This window comes from Schistocerca gregaria, chromosome 1 (assembly GCF_023897955.1).
Source record: "Schistocerca gregaria isolate iqSchGreg1 chromosome 1, iqSchGreg1.2, whole genome shotgun sequence".
Classification (NCBI taxonomy): Eukaryota; Metazoa; Arthropoda; class Insecta; order Orthoptera; family Acrididae; genus Schistocerca; species Schistocerca gregaria.
Window position 1 is genome coordinate 156,145,587 of NC_064920.1, and position 18,461 is coordinate 156,164,047.

General features: G+C 42.7%; 1 non-coding gene across 1 annotated transcript; it reads right to left on the reverse strand.

Annotated features, from left to right (window-relative positions):
- Positions 1-5,926: 5,926 nt before the first annotated feature.
- On the reverse strand, positions 5,927-6,000 carry Trnas-uga (transfer RNA serine (anticodon UGA)). Its single transcript has one exon. It is a non-coding gene; the product is annotated as a tRNA-Ser (tRNA).
- Positions 6,001-18,461: the final 12,461 nt, after the last annotated feature.

Consider the following 18,461-nt stretch of genomic DNA (forward strand, 5'->3'; position numbering starts at 1 on the left):
GGTGTTTATGTTGGTAACGCCACGTAGTGCGCTCTGTATGAAAATCACTGACTGTGCTGTGTGCCGTCTGTGTCTGCTTGAACTCATTGTTGGAATATTCGCTTGTGTACTGTTGGGCAGTGGGATGTGAACAGCGCATAGCGTTGTGCAGTTGGAGGTGAGCCGGCAGCAGTCGTGGATGTGGAGAGAGAGATGCCAGAGTTTTGAGCGGACGTGTGTCCGTCAGAAAGAGGCAATTTGTTCAATTGGATGTCACAAAATTCTTTTGAACGCTATTAAGTTAAATACAGTGTTTGTTCTCTGTCAAAATCTTTAACTTGCTAACTACGCTATCAGTAGTTAGTGCCTTGGGTAGTTAGAATCTTTTATTTAGATGGCAGTATTGGTACACTCTGTATTGCAGTAGTTCGAGTAACGAAGATTTTTGTGAGGTTAGTGATTCACGAAAGGTATAGGTTATTGTTAGTCAGGACCATTCTTTTGTAGGGATTATTGAAAGTCAGATTGCGTTGCGCTAAAAAATATTGTGTGTCATTTTAGTGATGATCAGAATAAGTAAAGACAAATGTCTTGAGTACGTTCAGTTTTACTCAGCTGTTTCTGTATAAAAATAACCTAGGTTACCAGCACAGTAATTATAATTTTTCAAAGGGGACATTTCATAGTAATTCAAGTAAAGACATCTCAGAACCGCTGCTATGGGTGGAAACTTCCGTGAAATTACTCAATATGTTATTAGATGGTCGACGATTAAAGGTGTACGAAAAAGTTGATGGTGGAGAGATATCTGAAGAGCAAATATGGTATATTGTACACAAATTAAGTATATCCGGACGTTTCTTGCTCAAGATGGGTGCGAAATGTGTTGCATGCTGACCAACGGCGCATGACGCAACAGCATCTGAACTATATTTGAAAACTATAAAAAACAGTATTTAACCATCGGTCTATTAAGCCCACAAACAAAATATTTGCAGTAAGCACTCAGTTGGTTATATTAATGTGTGTTCTCTCGGTAGCGTTCATATAACTGGCTCGCCTGGATGGGCAACGAATCCACCTTCTTCAGTGCGGATGCACAAATACGTCCGACGTACGGGAAGCTCAGACCAGTGAGCATGGAGAACATGGACCAGTAGCGGATACATAGACCTCGTCGGGAACGTGAGTGGGCCACGAGGCATTCCGAGATAGTTTATGCAGTTGCGATGAAGACTGTCCGGATGAAACAAGTGATTAACGTACTTTCATGCTGAGATCCCGGGTTCGAATCACGATCCGGCACGCATTTTCACTCGTCCCTGCTGACGCTGCACAGCATCCTGAAGCAGCTGATATCAATAATCCTTTCCCTTATTTTCTCCCTTTCTCGTCCTTCAATTTAAACCATAACCAACTGGTGGAAATCCATAAACCAACAGGAAAGATAAAATCGGTGTTATCTGTAACGAAACAGTTCTCTTATAGATTGTCTACCAGGGGCTGAAGTAAGAACTGATAAGCGCTACGGAAGTGTTCTTGTTGATAATCTAAGCGAATAGACATCTGGTATTTGCACACGGTGTATGACACGCTCTGTCTTTATCCTGTTCTGTTATTGGAGAAGTTTTGTATTCTGTGAAGAAGGAATGGTTCCGTGCACACGTAATTTGCAGACCTTTATTAATCGGGCTTTAAGACTTAAACTAGTCACTTGAGAACGTTAGTTACGGATTGAGTCACGGAGCATGTGGTTCTTGACCTATAAAACAGTCTTTCTGTGCCAGGCCTTTGATTATTCATTTTGTTTCGCATGTCCCATGTAGTAATTGCTTTTTTGTTGTTGACAAGGTGAATGTTGTATTAAGATTTGGAAATCATTTAACTCAATTCATTTAAAAAAAAAAAACAACAGAACAGAGGGGTCGAACCCTCTTCCTACTTCCCCTACTGCTCTCACTGTTCGATGTTCCGTCAGCTGTATTAGCTAATTCAGCTCTCTCTCATTTATGGATTTATCGAAAATTTTGTGGATAGTTTCAAACCCCTTCTTGCTCCAACATAATTAGTTTGGCTGACTAGAAGCTGGTTTTCTTGTCTGTTGATGCTGGTGATATACTCCTTTCCTGTCTTGTTGGGATTTTACGTATTTATGATGACTGTTGTTCGCGGTTTTCGATATGTATATATGGTTGAAATGATTCTGCTATGTTTTTTATTTCCGATGACAGATGGTTTCGATTTTCTACAACGTTTTGTTCGTTTTCGTTGGTATGTATCCTAGCCTTTAATTTTGCGCGAGATTCTCGTGAGTAATACTCGTGCCCTCTCTCGTTGGATATGTTCCTCATCGCAAGTTTCACCTGCTCGACACTAGGACACAGGCAAATTCGTGTTCATATTTTCTATTGTGTGCAGGTCTGATACGTTTCATTTATTAAGACAGAGGGTTTGAATTAGCACAACCGTTAAAATTTTGACGTGCATGCGGATGTATCCCAGGTTTTAATGTGCGCGAGTGTCTCACGCACACCACAAGTGCTCTCTCTCGGTGAAACTGTCTGCCCTAGTGCTTCCACACCCTCTTCACGATAGTTCACAGACTATGTACTAATAGTATGCTGCGTTCACATCGACCATCTTTTCATAATTATGCTGTACAGCTGGAGGTGATATTTTAATTTTAACTACTGGTCCGCCTAGGCACATTGTTTTATGCATCACCACTGCCGGATGTGATTTTAGTTAAGTGACAAAGTTTTGGTGCTTGTAATTTGTATTGGTATTTTTCAGGGTTACTTAAAGCTATAAGCGTTTGTTTTTTTATTCTATCTGAGTTATATTGTTAAGTTTTTGCTGATGTAGGTGTCTTCCTGTTCTGGTGTACTTTTGCTTCTGATGAAGGTATGTTTAGATATACCGAAACCGTTGTCAAGGATTTCAATAAATCTTTATCCTGCAACTATTTGGCTGTTATTATTTAACGTGAAGATTTTTAACAGTTGCTGCTTCAATCATGATTAAAATTTTGATATTCTTATTAATGATGTAACACGGTTTTATGTCACTGGAGCCCTATACTACACGTTCCAGTCACATAATGTGACTAACGCCCATGTTAGATGACAATGTGCAGTAGCCACTCACGGACGTTGAGACCAAGCACTAGCGGTGGAGAGTATATAAATCTTGTTTGGGGGACGCGGAAAACAGTACAGTAGTTGTCGTAAAGCGGAAACGGAGTGACATGATAATTCACTTTCGGACCAACAGTTGAAGCATTAACGAAACGGCTGTGAGAACTGTTCGTTTTAACTATACCGGGCATGGCAAAGGGCCCTATCCAAAACCGGAGCCGAGGCTACTGTGGTCCAGGACAAGCACTATATGACGGGGGTGAAGAATGGCTGCGTAGTTGAGTACGGGCGAACGTTGAGCATCTGACCACCCAGATGAACCTTTGTGCTACAATCACTGTCTCCTCAACGACCGTTTAGCGAACGTTATTGCTTGTGGACTCCGCAAGGAGCGGGTCAGACAGCCATGCTGACTGCTATTTATCGGTGTCGAAGGTTGGAATTTGCAAGCCTCCTGCAGGTCCACCGAGCGGCGACAGGTGACCTTTTCAGATGAATCACATTATGTATTCCATCGGGCATGTGAACGGTTAGAAATGCCTGAAAGCAATCACCCTGCAACAATAGTCTGAAGGAACCAGGCTGAAAGAGGGAGTGTTATGGTCTGGGGAATGTTTTCGTAGCATCCCCTGGGTGATCTCGTCATTGTGGAAAGCACCATGGACCAACACAAGTATGTATCTGTACTTTAGGACCATATCCACTTCTACATTCATTTTGTTTTTCCTCGGCAGGATGTTATCTACCAGCAGGAAATTGCAGCGTGTCCCACAGGTCGCCGTGTACACGCGTAGTTCGAAGAGAATCAGGATGAATTTACCGTACTCTCCTGGCCAAAAAGCTCCCCGTGTCTGCAGGTCCACCACGATAGGGCTGTTCGTGCCATGGATCCTGAAACGAGAAATCTAATGCAGACGGCCACAGCACTGAAGTCCGTTCCTTTAGGTGCCTTCCAAAACATTTTTTACTCTCTCCTGCAGGTCTCGCAGTCCACACTACAAAAAGTGGGTATTCAGGCTTCTGACAGGTGGTCACATTAATATGACTGGGCATTGTCAAAATTTTTTGTTTATCAATGAGAAAATGTCTTTCTCTCGAACTCAAACGACTTACCAATGGCTGACGTGTCGTCAGGAGAGATATCGAAACTGTTTAGTGTTTTTAAAAATATTTATTATTGCTGTCTCGGTAGCGATTAGTGACACTTATATCTAATTTTGATCACATTTAGTAATCATCTTCAGGCCTGATTAATCAGAAGTGTGATTTATTACGAGTTGGAATTTTTAGAGTTCGTGATTAATCAGTTCCGGAGCTGATCATCAGATGCGAACGAAATATTATCAAATGTGACTAATCGCAACCGAGACGTTTACACTAAGTATGTAAAAAAAATCAAACGATATATTAGCGGTAGTGTGACAACTGTGGGTCACGTACCTCGAATTCCGCAGCAGATGCGCTAGCACTCCTGCTTACTGGAGTGCCAAGTAATAACCAAAGATGTAATTACACTGAGAAGTTCGAACCAACTAGACATCTTCATCTACATCCATGCTCCACAAGCCACCTGATGGCATGTGGCGGAGGGTGCTTTGAGTACCTCTATCAGTTCTCCCTTCTATTCCAGTCTCATATTGTTCGTGGAAAGATTGTCGGTGTGCCTCTGTGTGGGCTCTAATCTCTCTAATTTTATCCTCATCGTTTCTTCGCGAGATATACGTAGGCTGGAGTAATATACTGCCTGACTCCTCGGTGAAGGTATGTTCTCGAAACTTCAACAAAAGCCCATACCGAGTTACTGAGCGTCTCTCTTGCAAAGTCTTCCACTGGAGACTTCCTGTAACGAAGCGCGCTGCTCTCCGTAGGATCTACTCTCTCTCTCTCTCTCTCTCTCTCTCTCTCTCTCTCTCTCTCTCTCTCATCAACCCTATCTGGTACGGATCCCACACCGGTGAGCAGTATTCAAGCAGTGGGCGAACAAGTGTACTGTAACCTACTTTCTTAGTTTCCGGACTGCATTTCCTTAGATTCTTCCAATGGATCTCAGTGTGGCATCTGCTTTACCGACGATTAATTTTATTTGGCCATTCCATTTTAAATCACTCCTAATGCCTTCTCTCAGATAATTTATGGAACTAACTGCTTTCAGTGGCTGACCTGCTATATTGTGACTAAATGATAAAGGATCATTCTTTCTATGTATTCGCAGCACATTACACTTGTCTACATTAAGATTCAATTGCTATTCCCTGCACCATGCGTCAATTAGTTGCAGATCCTCCTGCGTTTCAGTACAATTTTCCATTGTCACAACCTCTCGATATACTACAGCATCATCCACAAAAAAGTTTCAGTGAACTTCCGATGTTATCCACAAGGTCATTTATATTGTGAATAGCAACGATCCTACGACACTCCCCTGTGGCACACCCGAAATCACTTCGGAAGACTCCTCTCCACTGAGAATGACATGCAGCGTTCTGTTATCTAGGAACTCGTCAATCCAATCACACAATTGGTCTGATAGTCCATATACTCTTACTTTGTTCTTTAAACGACTGTGGGGAACTGTATCAAACGCCTTGCGGGAGTCAAGAAACACGGCATCTATCTGGGAACCCGTGCCTATGGCCCTCTGAGTCTCGTGGACGAATAACGCGAACTGGGTTTCAAACGATCGTCTTTTTCGAAACAGATGCTGATTCCTACAGAATAGATCTCTAGTCTGCAGAAAAGTTACAATGAAATGAACGCCCTTAGCTCCTTACAGGCGTTGACATACGTCAACGGGGACAGATGAAAATGTGTGCCCCGACCAGGACTCGAACCCGGGATCTCTTGCTTTCATGGCAGACGCTCTATCCACCTGAGCCACCGAGGCACAGAGGATAGCGCGACTACATGGATTTATCTCTGGCACGCCTCCCGCGAAACCCACATTCTAAACATATTGTCCCGCACTACATTCTTAGTGCCCAGAGATAAATCCCTGCAGTCGCGCTATCCTCTGTGTCCTCGGTGGCTCAGATGGATAGAGCATCTGCCATGTAAGCAGGAGATCCCGGGCTCGAGTCCGGATCGGGGCACACATTTTCATCTGTCCCCGTTGACGTATGTCAACGCCTTAAGCAGCTAAGGGTGTTGATTTCATTGAATTTCATTTTAACGAGCTGCATGTTCACCGATGGTACCTGCTCTTTCGGACATGTCCGAAGGAACAGATACCATCTTAGTATATACTCCAGAAAAATCATTATACTCTAACTTAATACGTGTTCCAAAATTCTGCAACTGATCGACGTTGGAGATATAGGTCTATAGTTCTGCACATCTGTTCCACGTTCCTTCTTGAAAAAGGGGATGACCTGTGCCCTTTTCCAATTTTTTCGACCGCTATGCTCTTCTAGAGACCTACGGTACACTGCTGCGAGAAGGGGGCGCAAGTTCCTTCGCGTACTCTGTGTAAAATCGAACTGGTATCCCAACAGGTCCAGCGGCCTTTCCTCTTTTCAGCAGTTTTGTTTTTCTATCCCTCTGTCATCCGTTTCGATATCTACCATTTTGTCATCCGTGCGGCAATCTAGTGAAGGAACTACAGTGCCGTCTTCCTCTGTGGAACAGCTTTGGAAAAAGACATTTAGTATTTCTGCCTTTGGACATGAAAAAAGTTGGATGGGTCTCAGCCAAAATATCGCAATAAGATTTAATGTTTAGCCGGATGCAAGGTGAAGAACTGATTTAACTATGATGTAAGAGTTTCCGTATATAGCGGACTGAATTTGTCGAAACAGTCTGAATTTTCTATTACGTTTCGGCCTCGCGTGGATAGAGGCTCTGTCGCACTCCTTTTATAGGTGCTGTTGGAGTATGTCGCCGCCCCCACCACCGGACACTGCGGGTGTTTGCGTATGTATGAGTGGTGGGGCGAGAGCCTCGCTCGAGGCCGCGCGAGATCAGTCGGCATCCGGCACCCGTGCTGTGTGCGTGCCTGATGGCGCGCAGAGGACGTGGTGCATTGCGTGTGTTAAAGGAGCCCATTCACACACCAGCTGAGAGTCCCCACCTCCTTTAAACGGACTCTCAGCCGTAGAGACGTGAAGATGTTTAAAACAGAACGCAACCTATTCCGTCGCGTCGCTCTTTCAGTTTCGAGGGAACAGCGAGCACGTGAAGATACATAGAGAATAGTGTCTCCCGCCAAGTATGAGAGCCTGGTTAGAGATGTAGCCTATGCCCTGCAGCCCACATAACACAATTGTCGAGCAGTTCCTTCTTCCTGCCAATTCTCGGCCGAACACTGCTGGGGCAATGAAGACGCTCATGCATCGTTTCCGATGAGAAGTTTTTGGTCACCCACAATACAGTCCGTAATTGGCTCCCCCTGAGTCTCATCTCTGCTGGCTATGGAGACAAAATGTTTCCACAGACAACGAGCTGCAGACCGGTGCAGGTAACTGGTCGAAAACACAGGCGGCTGCTTTCTATGACGAGGATATTGTCAAGTTGATACAACACTTCGACAAAACTCGAAGTTGGTGTGGTGACTATGTAGAGAAGTAGGTGGAAGGTGTACTTAACCGTTGCAAATAAAACGTTTCTGGTTTTCACTGTGGTTTCCCTCGGTACTTACTTTCTGGACAACCCTCATATTTTCAGCAGTGTGACAGTCACTACTTCTTTAGTTTTGTCGTAAAACCTGTTTTCATTGCCATCGCTCTTTTCGTTTTGTACATTTGAGCACCACATTGATGGATCATCTTATTTTCTCTTGCTCTTCGTCATCGTCCAGTATGATTTCATTCTCATACTTTAGAATTTTCTTCGCTCTTCGGTTCGAGGTGTTTGTCTTTGTCTCATTCCGTCCTGAAAACAAACACACGATAGGCTGAATCTGTAATTTAAGTCAATCTATTGAAAACATCGATTTCCTCTATTCCAATTTCCTCTAGAGCCTATTCCACTTCTTGGATACGGCGTTTGGTTCGATTGTACGCAAGGAACTTCAATATCAGATGTGCCAACTTCCCCTGAGCCGTTCTTAAGATGTAGTAGAAGAACGTAGTCCTTTTCCTGACACTGTCCGAGAATGTGTGCATCTGGTATACGGTTCTTGGTTAGCTCGCTCCTTATTTTATACTGCGTCTCTTCCTCTACGAGTTCACCATATCCTGCTGAAACTGCTTCAGTCCATAAGGTTCAGATTTTGTGCCGTGCCTAAGGCTTCAGGGTGGATTATTGTCTGGCAGCCCCTTAATTTTTGAATTTATCGAAAAATTCTCTTTATTACAGATGTTGGCAAGGAGTTTGAATGCGAATTCTTCTTCTATTCGTTAGCGGTAGCCCTGTTTATCAAGGGCTCCATTGCACTCAGGATTACGAAAATTTATTTATCTTTTCAGTTTTGATGCTCTTCCCTCTAGGTGTAGTCGTCATTACCTAAGGGGGAGTAGTCATGTGCACCACCTGTCTTCGATGTGTGTAATCTTTCTTTTGTGAGAGATCGTATTTTAACTGTTAATGAATCGTATGTTGTGGGGCGAAAACTGGAATACCAGCCCAGCATTTGCCTGGTCGAATGTAGGAAATAACCTAAAACTTAACCTCAGGCCGGCCAGTACGCCAGCCTCAGTCGTTAACCAGCCGCACGTATTCTACCCGGTTCTGTCTTCGAAGATAGCGCGTTACGTTGTACGAGCATCTAGTTGGTGCGCTATATTCTCAATTATTCGTACTCCCATAGCTTCTGTTTCTGCCACATTAATTCTAACACCATCTCGTACTGTTGTTGTGGTTCTCAGTGGGAAGACTGGTTTGATGCAGCTATCCATACTTATCTAACCTGAGCAATCCTTTTCATCTCTGCGTAACTACCACATCCTACGTACAATTGAGTTTACTTGCTGTATTTAAGCGTTGATTTCGATCCACATTTTCACCCCATACAATTCCTTTCACTACCAAATTCAGAATTCCTTGATGTCTCGGGATGTGTTCCATCAACCGGATCCCTCTTTTAGTCAAGTTGAACCATAAATTTCTTTTTTCCCCTATTCGTTTTCGAACCTACCTATGTACACTGCCGGAAAAAAATGCCAACACCAAAAAGTAATTAATGTAGAGCAATGAAATTTTGGGGATAAATATATTAGCCGGCCGGAGTGGCCGTGCGGTTCTAGGCGCTACAGTCTCGGGCCGAGTACCGCTCCGGCCGCAGGTTCGAATCCTGCCTCGGGCATGGATGTGTGTGATGTCCTTAGATTAGTTAGGTTTAATTAGTTCTAAGTTCTAGGCGACTGACGAGCTCAGAAGTTAAGTCGCACAGTGCTCAGTGCCATTTGAACCATTTTTTAAAAATATATTACCTAGACAAATGTGATTAATGTGGAAGATCGCAGATAATCCTTTGGAGGTTCGAGTTCTCCTTCGGGCATGTGTGTGTGTGTGTGTGTGTGTGTGTGTGTGTGTGTGTGTGTGTGTGTGTGTGTGTGTGTCCTTAGCGTAAGTTAGTTTAAGTAGTGTGTAAGTTTAGGGGCCGATGACCCCAGCTGTTTGGCCCCATACGAATTCACACACATTTCAACATTTGAACAGACAATGCATGCGCGATGTTAGTCATTGCAAATCTGAAATGCGATATAATCTTCGGAATGATGAATGCAAGCATGCAAACGTGCATGGATTATGTTGTACAGGTGCCAGATGTCCGTTTGCGGGATGGAATTCCATGCCTGTGGCACGCGGTCGGTTAACACAGGGACGGTTAATGCCGTTTGTGGACGACACAGGAGTTTCCGTCCGATGAGACCCCATACGTGCTCGACTGCATGCAGATCTGGTGATCTAGCAAGCTGAGGCAACATGCTGACACACTGTAGTGCATGTTGGGTTACAACAGTGGTACGTGGGTGAGCGTTATCCTCCTTGAAAACACCCCTTGGAATGCTGTTCGTGAACGGCAGGGAAACAATTCGTTGTGTCAGTATGGTGCCAACTGCTGTTCAAGTTGCTGCTGCAGATGCAGTACGATCCGACAGAGTCATAAACTGAGCACGATGGTTTTCCCTCTCGGTAGTGCCATACGGCCGTCCGGAGCCCAGTCTGCTTGCGACCGTACATTCCCGTGGCCATCGCAGCCATCAGTCATGTCTCTCTACAATATTACAGAAGGAACATCCAGTTTCTCGTAGCCCTATTACTCGACCTCGTTCAAATTCAGGTGTTGATAATGGCATCTTTGTCGCCTTAAACGCATTCTTGACTAACGTCAACTGACTACTTCCGATCTCAAAGGTAACTAATCGTCACGATCGTTACAGCGTGTATTTAATGCAAACCTGATTTGCGTGTTCATAATGCAGCTAACAGTGCCACTCTTATGCGAATGGCACGAAATGCGAATACACATCTTTCAGATGCAGAAACACGCCTACCAACTTTCGCTTATGTCACACAATTCTGTCTTGGTTTTACGACTTCTTTCCGTCGGTCTATTTAAATCTGTACACATTTTGAATTTTTACTTCTTTGAACGTCGTCCGTCTAGTACCTATAATGACGTTAGTCACATACTATGTTTTCTTGTTTACTGTTATTACCATTATTCAATTTCACAAGCGAAAAACTATGTCCCAATTAATTTTCGGGTCCCTAATCTTTCTTAAGTTTTCCAAATACACTACTGACCATTAAAATTGCTACACCAAGAAGAAATGCAGATGATAAACGGGTAGTCATTGGATAAATATATTATATTAGAACCGACATGATTACATTTTCACGCAATTTGGGTGCCTAGATCCTGAGAAATCAGTACCCAGAACAACCACCTATGGCCGTAAGGCATTGAGTCAAACAGAGATTGGATGGTGTGCACAGGTAGAGCTGCCCATGCAGCTTCAACACGATACCACAGTTCATCAAGAGGAGTGACTGGCGTATTGTGACGAGCCAGTTGCTCGGCCACCATTGACCAGACGTTTTCAATTAGTGAGAGATCTGGAGAATGTGCTAGCCAGGGCAGCAATCGAACATTTTCTGTTTCCAGAAAGGTCCGTACAGGGTCGTAACACATCTGAAATGTAACGTCCACTGTTCAAATTGCCGTCAATGCGAACAAGAGGTGCCGGAGGCGTGTAACCAATGGCACCCCATAACATCACGCCGGGTGATACGCCTGTACGGCGATGACGAATGTGCGTTCACCGCGACGTCACCAAACACGGATGCGACCACCATGATGCTGTAAACAGAACCCGGATTCATCCGAAAAAATGACGTTTTGCCATTCGTTCATCCAAGTTCGTCGTTGAGTACACCATCGCAGGCTCTCCTGTCTGTGATGCAGCGTCAAGGATAACCGCAGCCATGGTCTCCTAGTTGATAGTTCATGCTGCTACAAACGTCGTCGAACTGTTTGTGCAGATGGTTGTTGTCTTGCAAACGTCCCCATCTGTTGACTCAGGGATCGAGACGTGGCTGCACTATCCGTTACAGCCATGGGGATAAGATGCCTGTCATTTCGACTGCTAGTGATACGAGGCCATTGGGATCCAGCAAGGCGTTCCGTATTACCCTCCTGAACCCACTGATTCCACATTCTGCTGACAGTCATTGGATCTCGACCAATGCGAGCAGCAATGTCGCCATACGATAAACCGCAATCGCGATAGGCTACAATCCGACCTTTACCATAGTCGGAAACGGGATGGTCCGCATTTCTCCTCCTTACACGAGGCATCACAGCGACGTTTCACCAGGCAACGCCGGTCAACTGCTGTTTGTGTACGAGAAATCGGTTGGAAACTTTCCTCATGTCAGCCAGTTGGAGGTGTCGCCACCGGCGCCAACCTTGTGTGAATGCTTTAAAAAGCTAATCATTTGCATATCAGCGTCGTCTTCCTGTCGGTTAAATATCAAGTCTGTAACACGTCATTTTCGTGGTGTGGCAATTTTAATGGCCAGTAGTGTACATTGGAATATTATAAAGGTAACTTTTAAGTAGGTGTACAAGAGAACGTCTTCCAGTGGCAAGCTCTTCTATCATTCTGCTGATCATCTTATGCGGCGTTCTAACGACACGTCCTATACCTTGTCATTAAAATTAAATTTTTCTGCTGTCACTTTTTCCAAAAATTAGAAATTTCGTCAGAAGGTGGTATTGTCCAACCATTATTACAGCTGTTTCTAATAGGTCGAAACAACTTTCTTAATAACTGGAATTCAGATACCTGAAAGTGCCTTTTTCTTTTTTTGTGAAAATGTATATTATGAACTTTAAATTCAAATAGGAAAAAATTCGTCTTATGGAATCCTCAGATGTTAGCAGGTAATCAAGATGATTAAATATCATGGTATTTGGAAAACTAATGCGGTTTCCTAGCGTTGTATTATTAATTGTTGGTTGACAAACGCAGATAAATTACATTTTTTTACCTATACTTATTTGGATACCCGTACCTTTCACAGCACTTGATAAGTGTATAAGTATTTTATTCATCATCGTTGTTAGGTAATAGAGAACCGTCGTCGGAATATATGGTGATATTAATCTTGCTCTTAAATTGTGCATCAGTTTTGTAATAATTCATCTTTTGTAATCTTTTTGTTATATAATAGTAACTCAGGAAACATTAAATCCTCTTGATTGGGTCCCATTTTGACGTCGAAGATTTTTACTGGGGTACCAACGTTTATACGTTTCCATAAACATACGCTATTAATACTATCAAAGGCATTTCTAAACGTTATGAAATGTAATAATCGTATGGATTGAACTGTTAATGATTTCCTTTATATGTACTAACCACTTACTGGAGATGTTTGTCTAAACTCACACCAAGCACGATCTAGAAAGTTTTTAACACATGGTGCTCTTCATGTTAATACATTTATCAATTTAATAAAAGTTGTGTTCAGTGACGCAACTCTTCTATAGTTTAAAAAACTTGTTGATCTCCATTTATATGTATAGGACAAATAATATTTGTTTATAGTTATGTTGGACCTGCTCCCCTTCCGATACATTTTACAGAAGATTACATTAAAAGTTCCGTAGCAGACCAGAATCCCAGAAGATAATTTGCAGCAATATTCGTTCCAGAACCAATATTTCATTTGGATAATAAAAGCTAGGAAACCGGCTATGATTTACTTTTAACTACAAGTCGTGGACAGGAAGAAAAGACGTTCGATTAATCAAAAAGCAACTGATACCAGCTCAAAAGTTAAATTCCAAGTTGAAATGTCTGAACCTTTTGACATAAAAACAGAGGTCCGATAGGAAGACGGACTATCGTCTTTAGTGTTCAGTCTTGCAGTAGATAAAAGTAATTAGGCCATGGAAAAGAGAAGTAAGAGGAATACCCTTTTAGACTACGTGGCACTAAAATACATTTACGATGTTTGGCTTATATAGGCCACATACCGATCATTTCAAACAGCAGAGAACAGGCGATTATCTCTTGACGAACTCCGTGAAACAGCAGCTAAAAGTGAACTAAAAACCTTTCATGAAAACACCCAGTATGTGGAATACATTAAATGTATTCGCAACTGCGAATATGGACAACCATCAGCTGGAGACTGGAATGACGACAGTGAAAATTTGTGGAGAACCCAATTTTCCCGCTTATCGCGAGCCGTCCTCTTGCCATTTGGCTATCCGAGCACAACTAACGGCCATATCCATTCCATATGTCGCCTACTATGTGTCTGCAACCTGTACTGGTATTTACATTATTTGTATTCTCGTACAGGGAGGACAATTTAACTTAAAAGTTGCTTGCCCGGTCTCTGTGGATGAACACGATATTGCAGTGGCTGTGTTCATCCGAATTACGATGCAATGTTCCCTGTATGTCCGTGCATCTCCGATGGAATTGTGCATCGAAATTCGGAACAACACAGGCACTGCAATATCCTACAGTACATGGGAAGTTCTCTTCGATACCTAGATGAACAAACTATGTCTACGCAGTTTGTCAAAATATCTCAGGTGTCCAAATTTAAATACCCGGTAGTAATTATCCAACACTCCGGATCAAATAGTGAAGCAAACAGTCATTAGATTACAAAAAGTTTATAGAATGACATGGGAAAGATACAATAAAAAATCAATATCTTGCAATGCAAATTTAAAACAGTACATTGTAGTAATCAAGTAAGGAGCGTTTCATGCATCAGCGACTGTAATCGTTGTAGGTAGATCATTAGCTGAATGCTTACAATTATAACAAAGGAAAATAGTAAGGAAAATTTTTGGTCCGGTTTGCGTTGAGAGACGCTGGGTGAGACGAAAGCTTAACTAGTAATACGAAAATTTGGATTAAAAATCGGGTACTTTCAGTAAAAGCAAATTGAAATTTTGTGGCAATATTCTCAGAATACACGATGCTAAAATGACCAAAAGCTTTCTCTATGTTGCCCTATCAACAAAATTTAAAAACTATTGCAAACGTGAAAACATCTTCAGGAAATATACATCACAAGGGGAACACCACAGAACAGTTCTGCATTCTAATCTTTAACTGACAAGCATCAGTTTAAAGCTTAATCAAGTGTTACGTCAAAAAGAAAATGGACAGGAGACTGCAAGAGAAACCACAATGAGAATATAACCAGATTTAGCGAGAAGAAAGTAAACGCAACAGGGAGAAAAAGATTGATCGCGCTCCGTAGCTGGGCATAACAATGTAAAAAAATTCATGTGTTTAAATTGCTCCACCGTCAGCAAGATGGAAATTCATTGCCCGTTGGTCGCTCCAGCGTTTAACTCAGCATCAATGGAATGTCAAGCGCATACAGCATTCTCGACGAGAATATTTTGAAGTGGACGTTTGTAGCCAGGTGATAGATTGATGGTCATGAGACGCTACCAATGTGTGTGGTGGTTTATCGAGCGCAGTAGCTTCATTCTTAATATCGCTGCTGTCACTCTTACTCTTCTGCCTCTACCTCTTCATCTCAGGGCAGTACATACACCTCCTCGATTATCTGTTGCCCGCATCTCGTGGTCGTGCGGTAGCGTTCTCGCTTCCCACGCCCGGGTTCCCGAGTTCGATTCCCGGCGGGGTCAGGGATTTTCTCTGCCTCGTGATGGCTGGGTCTCGTGTGATGTCCTTAGGTTAGTTAGGTTTAAGATGTTCTAGGAGACTGATGACCATAGATGTTAAGTCCCATAGTGCTCAAGCCATTTTTGATTATCTGTTGTATTTGTTACAATCTCATTCTCCCTTACCTTTTTGATCTTTATTTCCTATAATTCCATAAATTTACTACCCGATTCCTAAAAGTGACCTATGCAGCTGTTCGCTCGACCAGTCGGTATTTTCCATTGTTCCTCTCGTCGCTCTGCTGAGAACCTCCTCATACCCTACACCTTTATTACATTTTGAACACCCCTCTGTAACCCATTACCTCAAGTGCTACGATTAACTTCTTTTACAGTTTTTGGACAGAGGGTGATTCAGTGCCTTACAGTACTGTGGTTTTGATGCCCATTCACAGACGCTTATTTCTCAGAGAAAAATCTGTTTTGTTATACCAGTGAACATCTTTATTCAGGGAATGCTCTCTTTGGCTGTAGACGCCTGCTTCATGACTCCTCCTTGATATCCAAACTACGACCAGTGCCGACAGTTTGGTTAATCGTAGGAATACTTGTTTGAGAATTTGTCTACGACCACGAAACTAGTAATAAGAAAGATGTATCAACTGTAAAAAAATGCATACTGCGGAATGTCTACTTTTGAAATGTGTCTATAAATTAAACCTATACTTTCCGGACATTCAAACATTTCTCGGCGTTTTAAGTTGTCAAACACTTTGTGTAGGTCAAAAAAGCTTGCGAACACTTCTCGAATTTTCATAACTCTTTCCACAGTTATCTACCACGGCTGCTGATCTGCCTTTCTAAAGACATTACGTTTCAAAAGCTAAATTGATCGTCATGCAACAGATCCTCTGTTTCCTTTTCCTTTCCCCTGTATATTTTTCTTCTCAACGACTCTGATGGAAAAGCTGCTAAGTCTGTGTGTGCGATAGTTCTGGCACTTATCTGCGTTCCATATTTTCCAGGTCGGGCGGATCGTATTCTTCCGAAAGCGCAGTGGTACACCACCAGGCTCATAGAGTCTAATTAAGCAATCGTTCGCTTGCGACATCCCCTAGTGATTTTAGGATGAAGGAAAGTTATAAAAGCCTCCGCCTGGCTTCTTTGAATAGTTTTGAAAACTCTAACAAAGTCTGGATTTGGATATAATACGTCTTTCATACCGAGACCTCTTTCCTCTTCCAAGAGGTCGTTAGGAGGTTCGTCCTCCTTGTAGAAGCCTTCATTGAACTCTTCCCATCCATCCACTCTCCTCTCTGCTTTAAGCAGTGAAATTGCGCCTCCATTCTTAATGCCGTCGCCCTTCTAATTCCTTTCGAATTTATTTTCAGTCTTCCATGAGGCACATTCATACAATAATAAATTATGACTTTGAAAATGTGAATTTACTCAAATATTTTTATGATTGTCCTGGTAAACATTAACTCTCACATGCTGCATTACTACAGCATGCCGTTGGAGGAGGTAAATAAAAATGTCGCAGTGAATCTCATCTTTACTAGATGGCTGCACCATAAAAAAAAATGGTTCAAATGGCTCTGAGCACTATGAGACTTAACATCTGAGGTCATCAATCCCCTAGAACTTTGAACTACTTAAGTCTAACTAACCTAAGAACATCACACACACATCCATGCCCGAGGCAGAATTCAAACCTGCGACCGTAGCAGTCACTTGGTTCCGGACTGAAGCGCCTAGAACCGCTCGGCCACCACGGCGCTGCACCATTTAGGTCTGAATGTTTCCGTGTCTGCTTCCGGTTTGTCGCACTATTTATCCCGCAAAATTCTTGATAAGGTGATGTATTCCACAACAGTATCCGAATAGTAATATTACCAATAAACAGCGGTTTGAATTCCAGAACAATTGCCCAGCTAAGAATACCATTTACACGTTTACCCGCCAAATATTATAAACATTAAATAACGAAATAGCACCGGCTGCCATTTTATGTGACTTATCTTACGCATCTGTGTGTGTGAATCACAATATTGTTCCAGCAAAACCGATAGTAAAACTTTATCGATCACGTCCGACCAACAACGGGTATGACATATATCAATCACAATCCGGAAATTGCAAGAGTTTAAGTTATCTTATTGCTGACTACAAACTTTGAGAAAGGAAGCCCACAGCTATGTCTCTGTATATCTACATGTATACTCTCCTAGCCGCCAAGTGGTGTGTGGCTGAGGGCACAATTCGTGCCAAAGTCATGGTTCCCCACCTCTGTTCCACTCGCGGATCGCGCGAGGGAAAAACGGCCGTCTGAGTGCGTCAGGATTTTCACATTGTTATACGCTATAGGTTACACTTACTAATATTGATACATAACTGCCAGTCATTAAACAACGCATTCATTTTCTGCACATCCTCATTGATTTGTTTACAACTTTCGTGTGATACTACTTTCCTGTAGACTACAGCATCATCGGCAAACAGTCTAATGCCGCTGTCAATACCATCAACCTGAAGTTACGCTTGTTTCTGTTTGTCACCCCATTCAGGACGACATACTGCTGTCTGTTAGAAAGCTTTCTATCCAACCGCATGTGTCATCGGATAGACCGTAAGTGCGCACGTTTTGGAGCAAGCGACAGTGCGTAACTGAGTCGAACGCCTTTCTAAAGTCGAGATATATATGACATCAACCTGGTAGCCGGTATCTAGAGCCTGTTGTATATCATGCACATAGAGAGCCAGCTGTGTCTCGCATGACTGCTGTTTCCTAAAACCGTGCTGGTTTCTGCAGATGAGCTTCTCAGAGTCCAGAAAGGTGATTATGTTATGTCACATATGGCGTCAATAGAAGAATAATTTTACCTCATCTTCGTGTTTCCTGTCAGTCACGATTTAAATAGAGGAGTATCGACAACATTATAATATACATCGTAATCCACTATTATGTCCCTAGGTTCATTGCCAGTCTATCACAAACGGTGTACTATTATGAAATTTAATGTTTCCTTATTCTGTCACAAGTGAATCTTGCCTAATTGTTTCAAAACTTACCTCCTCCAGTACTAACAGCAAATAAGTAACAATGGCGAATAAGCCAAGCAAAACGTTTTTAAGCATGATCGGATTGAAGCTAGAGTGGAAGTCTGGCAGTTGCGCACGAGGGTACGGAGATGGTGGAACTGGAAGAAGGGGAGACAATGATTCTGGATCTGAAAACAAAGACACTACATTCGAATTTGCTGCGTAAGCCTTCTGTCACTCACGAGCAGGGC